Source organism: Macaca thibetana, chromosome 14 (genome assembly GCF_024542745.1).
Source record: "Macaca thibetana thibetana isolate TM-01 chromosome 14, ASM2454274v1, whole genome shotgun sequence".
Lineage (NCBI taxonomy): Eukaryota > Metazoa > Chordata > Mammalia > Primates > Cercopithecidae > Macaca > Macaca thibetana.
In genome coordinates, this window is record NC_065591.1 from 13,377,178 (window position 1) to 13,385,252 (window position 8,075).

Consider the following 8,075-nt stretch of genomic DNA (forward strand, 5'->3'; position numbering starts at 1 on the left):
TTATAAGAAGAAAAACAAACAGGCAATCCCATTAAAAACTGGGCAAAGGACAAGAACAGACAATTCTCAAAATAAGACATTCATGTGGCCAACAAACATATGAAAAAAGTTCAACTTCACTGATCATTAGAGAAATGCAAGCCAAACCACAGGGAGATACCATCTCATGCCAGTTAGAATGGCGATTATTAAAAAATCAAGAAACAACAGATGCTGGAGAGGATGCAGTGAAAAGGAATGCTTTTACCCTTTTGGTGGGAGTATAAATTAGTTCAACTATTGTGGAGGACAGTGTGACAAATCCTCAAAGATATAGAAGCAGAAATACCATTTGACTCAGCAATTACATTACTGAGTCTATTGCATTTTTCACTTCATTTATTATATTTTTCAGCTCCAAAATTTGTTGTTTTAAAATAATTTTAATCTCTCTGTTAAGTGTATCCGTTTGATCATTTATAATTTTCCTTATTTCATTGAGTTGTTTATCTGTATTTTCTTGAAGTTTGCTGAGCTTTCTTAAAGCAATTATTTTAAATGGTCTGTGAAGCAGTTTGTATATCTTTATTTCTTTGGGGTCAGCTACTGGGAGACTGTTATTTTGGTAGTATGTCTCCTTAGTTGTTCATGTTCCTTACTGCCTTATATTGATTTCTCTGCATTTGTGGAGCAGTCACCTATACTAGAATTTACAGCCTAGTTTTTGTGTATAAACACCTTTTCCTGTGGGTAAAAAGGAGGTGCAAGAGTGTTTGCTAGGTGGGATGCAGCAGAAGTTCTGGCATTACTAAGGGGCACAGCTGTGCAGTCTCTTTGCAGCTCTGTCAGCTCGGTTTGGTATTGACAAAGATTACATGGATCCTCAGCATTCAACAGTGTGGATGTTTGTTGCAGTACTGTGAGTTTTTGGGGTTTATGGTGGTTGTAGCTGTTAGGGTCTTCTTGATCCTGATGTTGTAGTGATGGAAGTTCTCTTGACACTGGATCCTACTTGCAAGCCCAAATGGCATTGGCACTGACGTCTGCTGAGTGTGGTACCTGTGGAGTGGCCATAGACATGAAGCCTGAAGTGTTGGGATTCACTCAGGATGGTGGCAGAAATATTTAAGGGAAATATTAGGAAAAGTTATAAGAAATAGTCACAAACCTGTTGGAAGGCCGAAAGGTTACATAGCTTGTAATAATTGAACGGGCTCAAGGCAGCTGGTTCTTACCTGAGAGCATTAGGTCATAGGGTAAATACTAGGGACAACAGAGGCTTCCCCAGTTAAGTCTGTTTACCCTACCTCCATTAACTAACTTTTGAGCCAGATGGCCCTCTTGAGGGGAGGTTGACCAGGAATATTGCCCCCTAATGGTGTTTACTTTAGATCGCAGTACCAGAGCTTTAATCATTCCTAGAACTACTCTCTTAACCATGTTAATTATCCACAAGTGTGTTGACTCAGAGCTTTTGTTGTTTATTGTATACTAAATAAATGCCTGGAGCGTGAACTGCTCAGGGCTGGCCGCAGCGACAAACCCTTCTTGGTGTGCAGGCGGTTGGACGCTCAGCAGGACTGGCAAAATAGAGTATCTGTGTACATCAATGTAGATTTTATTCATCCGTCGTTTGGGGCAGGGTCTGCGGGTGGACCCCCCATAGCTAATGCTCTCCAGTGAGGAGCAATATCTCACTGAAGCACTGGTACTTGTGGGGAGGGTCTATGAATCCTGAATCTGAGGTGGTACTGGCATTGGTGGCTTGGGCACTGGCACCCTTTCACTGACCCCTCATGCTTCCCGGGTGAGGTGATGCCCCACCCTGCTTTGGCTCACACTCTGTGGGCTGCATCCATTGTCCAACAAGTCCCAATGAGATGAACCCAGTACCTCAGTTGGAAATGCAGAAATCACCTGTCTTCTGCATCGCTCATGCTGGGAGCTGTAGACTGGAGCTGTTCCTATTCAGCCATCTTGGAGCAATCTTGGGATTGCTTTCTTGATTTATTTTTTGGATTGATTGCTGTTTGCATGTAGAAACACTATTGATTTTCGTGTGTGTTGATTTTATATCCTGCAAATTTACTGAATTCATTTATCAGTCCTGTGAGTTTTTTCATGGAGTATTTACATTTTTCTAAATATAGGATCATGTCATCTGGAAAAAAAGATAATTTGACTTCTTCCTTTCCAATCTGGGTGCCCTTTATTTCTTTCTCTTGCCTAATTGCTCTGGCTAGCAATTCCAGTATTATGTTGAATACAAGTGGTGAAAGTGGGCATCCTTGCCTTGTTACAGATCTCAGTGGGAGGGCTTTCAGTTTTTCTTTGTTTAATATGATATTAGCTTTGGGCTTGTCATATATGGCCTTTATCATGTGCATGTATGTTCCTTGTATACCAGTTTGTTGAGGGTTTTTATCATGAAGGGATGTAGAATTTTTTATTTATTTATTTATTTTTTTGAGACGGAGTCTCGCTCTGTCGCCCAGGCTGGAGTGCAGTGGCCGGATCTCAGCTCACTGCAAGCTCCGCCTCCCAGGTTCACGCCATTCTCCTGCCTCAGCCTCCGGAGTAGCTGGGACCACAGGCGCCCGCCACCTCACCCGGCTAGTTTTTCGCATTTTTTAGTAGAGACGGGGTTTCACCATGTTAGCCAGGATGGTCTCGATCTCCTGACCTCGTGATCCACCCGTCTCGGCCTCCCAAAGTGCTGGGATTATAGGCTTGAGCCACCGCGCCCGGCCATGGATGTGGAATTTTATTGAATGCTTTTTCAGACTGTATTGAAATGATTATATAGTTTTTGTCCTTTATTGTTGATATGATTTACCACATTTACTGACTTGTACATGTTGAACCATTTTTGCATCTCTAGGTTGAATTCCAATAGATCATGATAAATAATCTCTCTTAGTATGTTGTTCAGATTGCTAGTATTTTGTTGAGGATTTTTGCATCTATGTTCATTAGGGATATTGGCCTGTAGTTTTTGTTGTGCTCTTGTTTGGTTTTGGTATCAGAGTAATTCCAGTCTTACAAATGAGTTGAGTACTATTCTCTCCTCTTTAATTTTTTGAAATAGTTTGAGTAGAGTTGATATTAGTTCTTCTTCCAATGTTTGGTAGACTTTAACAGTCAATCTGTCAGATCCTGGACTTTTCTTTGATGGGAGACTGCTTATAACTGCTTTGATCTTGTTACTCATTATTGGTATGTTCAGATTTTCTATTTCTTCATAGTTCAATCTTGGTAGGTTGTATGTGTCCAGAAATTTATCCATTTCTTCTAGATTATCCAAGTTATTGGCACATAGTTGTTCATAATAGTCTCTAATGATCCTTTGTATTTCTTTGGTTTCAGTTGTAATGTTTCCTTTTTCTTCTCCAATTTCATTCATTTGGGGCTTCTCTTTTTATTCTCCTTTTTATTCTAACTAAAGGTTTGCCAATTTTGTTTTATCTTTTCAAAATTCAACTTTTCATTTTGCTGATCTTTTGTATTTTTTTTGGTCTCAATTTCACTTATTTCTGCTCTGATCTTTTAGAAATGTCTTTCTACTAATTTCAGGGTGGTTTATTCTTGCTTTTATAGTTCCTTGAGGTGCACTGTTAGGTTGCTTATTTGAAATTTATTTAATACAGCTATTTATTAGTATAAACTTCCCTCTTAGTACACTTTTTCTGCATCCCATAGATTCTGGTGCTTTTTGTTTCCATTTTCATTTGTTTCAAAAATATTTAAAATTCCTTCTTAATTTGTTCCTTGACCCATTGGTTGTTTGAGGATATATTGTTTAATTTTCATGTATTTGTACAGTTTCCCAAGTTCCACTTGTTCTTGATTTCTAGTTTTATTCCATTGTGGTCGGAAAAGATACCTGATACAATTTTTACTTCTTTGAATTTGTTGAGACTTACTTTGTGGCTAAAATATGGTCTATCCTGGAGGTTATTCCATTTGCTGATGAGAAGAATATGTGTTCTGCAGCAGTTGGGCAAAGTGTTCCCTAAATGTCTGTTAGGTCCAACTCATGTGTAGTTTAACTACAATATTTCTTTGTTGATTTTCTGCATGGATGATCTGTCCACTGCCAAAAATGTAATGTTGAAGTCCCTTACTATTATTGTATTACAGTATATCTCTCATTTCAAATCTATTAATATTTGCTGATATATTTGGGTGCTCTGGTGTTGGGTGCATACATATTTACTATTGTTATCTCCTATTGTTGAAGTGACACCTTTATCATTATACAATGGCCTTTTTGCCTTTTTGTATAATTTTTGACTTAAAGTCTATTTTATATTATCTAAGCACAGCTACTCCTGTTCATGTTTGGTTTCCATTTGCGTGGGATATCTTTTTCCATCCTTCACTTTCAATCTGTGTGTGTCTTTATAAGTGAAGTAAATTTCTTGTATGCAGCATATAGTTAGGTTCTGTTTTTAATTCATGCAGCCACTGTATGTCTTTTAATTGGATAATTTAATTTACTTAGTAACAGTGTTATTATTGACAGGTAAGGCCTTACTACTGCCATTTTGCTACTTGTTTTATAGTTGTTGTGTAACTTTTCTCTTCCTTTCTTACTGTTTTCCTTTGTGCATAAGTGGTTTTCTCTGGTAGCATGTTTTAATTCATTGTTTTTAATTTTTAGGATATCGATTACAGTTTTTTACTCTGCGGTTTCCATTATGCTTATATAAAGCATCTTATAGCTATAGCAAGTTGTTTAAAACTAACACCAACTGAACTGATTGCACATAACACAAAGAAAAAACAACCCTGTATACATTAACTTCCTTCTCTCCCCACATTTTGAATTTTTGAAGTCACAGTTTACTTTATAAAAAATGTTGCCTATTTAAAATAGTTGTATTTTATACCTTCAGGATTTCTGTTTTATTTTAATTATTTCAATCTCTCTTAAAATTTCTTGATAAATATTGCCTATTTAAGATAGGCAATATTTTTATTTTTAGTAGTTTAAAATGTTCTTATTTTTAATAGTTTTGGCTTTTAGTCTTCTTACTAAAGACTAAATCGTTTAAATCCCACATTTACGTTTAAACACCACAGTTACAATGTCAATTTAACAATCACTTTAGCATTCTATTCTTTGGGTTTGAAGAACTTCCATTAGCACTTCTTGTTGGACAGGTGTAGTAACAATGTATTTCCTCAGCTTTCATTTGTCAGTTAAAGCTTTTTCTTTCTCCTTCATTTCTGAAGGATAGCTTTGTTGGGTACAGTGTTCTTGTTTGGCATTTTCTTTAGCACTCTGGATATATTGTTTTACTCCCTCCTGGCCTGTAAAATTCCTGCTGAGAAGTCTGCTGCTGCCATGTGTATTGGATCTCCCTTATATTTTGTTTCTTTTCTCTTGCTGCTTTTTGAATCCTCTCTTTGTCTTTTGCCTTTTAGTGTTTATGTCTTGGGGTGTTCTTACTTGTGTTAAATCTGATTGATGACCTTTAACCTTTCTGTGCCTGGATATTTATATCTTTCTTCAGGTTTGGAAAGTTCATGTTATTATTTATTTGAATGAGCTTCCCATCCCTTTGTCTTTTTCAATTCCCTCTTTGACTCCAATAACCTGAATATGCTATCTTTTAATGTTGTCTCATAGGTCCTGTAAGCTTTCTTTATTATTTTTCATTCTTTTTTCTCCTCTGACTGTATATTTTCAAATAATCTGTCTTTGAGCTCACTGCTTATTCTGTTTGATCACTTTTGCTGTGTATGCTCACTATTGAATTTTTCATTTCATTCATTGTATTTTATACCTTCAGGATTTCTGTTTGAATTATTTCAATCTCTCTTAAAATTTCTATGATAAATTTCTAAATGGATTCTCTGTGTTTACTTAAAGTTCATTGGGCTTCCCTACAGCAGCTTTTTTGAATTCTTTGTCTGAGAGAACACATCTCCATCATTTTAGGGTTGGTCTCTGGTGCCTTATTTTCTCCATTTGTTGAGGTCATATTTCCCTGCATGTTCTTGATGCTTGTGGAAGTGTGACAATATCCGTGCATTCAGGGATTAGGTATTTATTTCATTCTTCACAGACTGGCTTTGTTTGTGCCTGTCCTTTAGAGAGATTTCCAGGAATTCTAAGCTGACTTACTGTTGTTTTACCAGAGCCTGTGACCACTGCAGCTATCTCAGCATTATAAGACACCCTAAGCCCAGGCTTACTGTGAACCTCTTGAAGACTTCAAGGTTGACATAGCTTTCTGATCCAGATGGACCTGGGAAAGACTCAAGAAGGGTACTGGGATTGTGTGAAAATGCTGAATGACTGACCCAGTGACCCAGATAGGCGTACCGCCTAGCAAGTCTCTGTACAGGTAGCCTGTGTCCCCAAGTGCAGCAAGAGTAGCTAGAGTTGAGACTGGGCCCTTTTGGGAACTGCTGTGAGAAGGAGGCTAGTGGGCCCATGTCAGTTCAGGTAAGCATGCATCATTCAGCAGATTCCTGCACAAGTGGGCTAGTTTCTTGACTGCTGCAGGAAGGGCCAGAGCTGAGATTGGCCCCCCTCAAGATCTGCTGTGAAACACAGGGTGGGGTGCTGGTATAGCTACCTGACTGTACCAGGAGGGTTTTGAGCTGAAATTGGGCCCCCTTGGGATTTTCAGTGAGACAGAGGATGAGGAGGTCAATTTCAGTGTAGAGGGGTGCATGCCACCCAGCAAGTTCCTGCACAGATAGGATAGTTCCTCAACTGCAGTGAGAGGGGCCAGAGCTGAGATTGGGGCCCCTCAGGATCTGTGGTGGGATAAAGGTTATAGAGCTCAGTCTTGTTGGCTCAGAGGGCACATGACTCCCAGGAGGACCTTGCAAAAATGGGATGGTTCCTTGACTGCAGCAGAAGGGACTGGAACTGAGACTGGGCTCCCTTGGGGTCTCCTTTGTGATGTAGGATGGAATACTCATCTTGTTGGCTCAGACAAGTACTCATTTCCCAGCAGATTCTCAGCACAGATGGGATAGTTTCTCACTGCAGTGAGAGGCACTGGAGCTGAGAGTGGACCCCCTTGGGATCTGCTGTGGGACAGAAGTTGGCAAACCCATCATGGAGGCTCAGAATTCTGGGTTACAAGAGATGAGTGAGTCTCACTTTGGGGTTCTTGTGTGAGTAGCTCTGAGCTGGGACCTCAGCTAAGGAAGGCTGAAGCAGAGCCACAGTGCACCTTTCAGGGTCACTGCCAAGATTGATGTCAGCAGGCAGACAAGCCTTTCCACCACGGCACTAGTGTGCATGATTCCTTCTGGAACCCTTGGTAGATGGTTTTGGTTGTAGGCTCAAAGCCAAATGAGGCTTTAAACAAACCCCTTCGAGGGCTAGGATATTACTGGGCTTGAATCTACAAGCAATCTCGGCAAATCAGCCACTTGGGTGTTGGTCTGCACTCTAAAAATGACTCACCTGGATCTTGGGCTCTACTGGGATTTGACAAACACCTACCTGAATCCTGAGGCTCCTGCAGAGAGACTTTTGACTTGGAATGGGTGCAGAATTGTTATTGTTCTGGGAGATATGAGTAGGTTATTTTCGAGTCTGCCATCATGGTAACATCAACCCTCAATATTTTTAAGTACCATCAAAATCAATCAGTTTATAACTGATCTTTCCTCTGTTTCCAGATTTGTATTTTCAACTACTTAATTGATATCTGTACTTTGATGTTGTATAGTTACCTCAAACTCAACTTATCCTAATAGAATTTGTCATTTTATCCAATTCTGTTATGTCTTATATGCTTTATATCACTGTAGGTTTTATCTAATCCAGAAACTAGGGGATTATTTTAGATTTCTTCACACCTCATGTTTAATCAGCCAGTAAGGCTAAAAGTTACCACGTTTCATTGCTTCTCTGAATCACTACAATAATACTTCATTTTTCCCTCCCACAATCCAGTTGCTTTAATCAAATTTATACTTTCTATCGCATTTTCCCATATTTCATACTTTTTTTCAATGTAAATCCAAGCCTGTAATTTTCCTATTGAAATACTTTCCAATGGCCCCCCACTGTCTGCAAAATTTAGTTCAATACTTTAGTATTAACTTTTTGGTGATTTGAC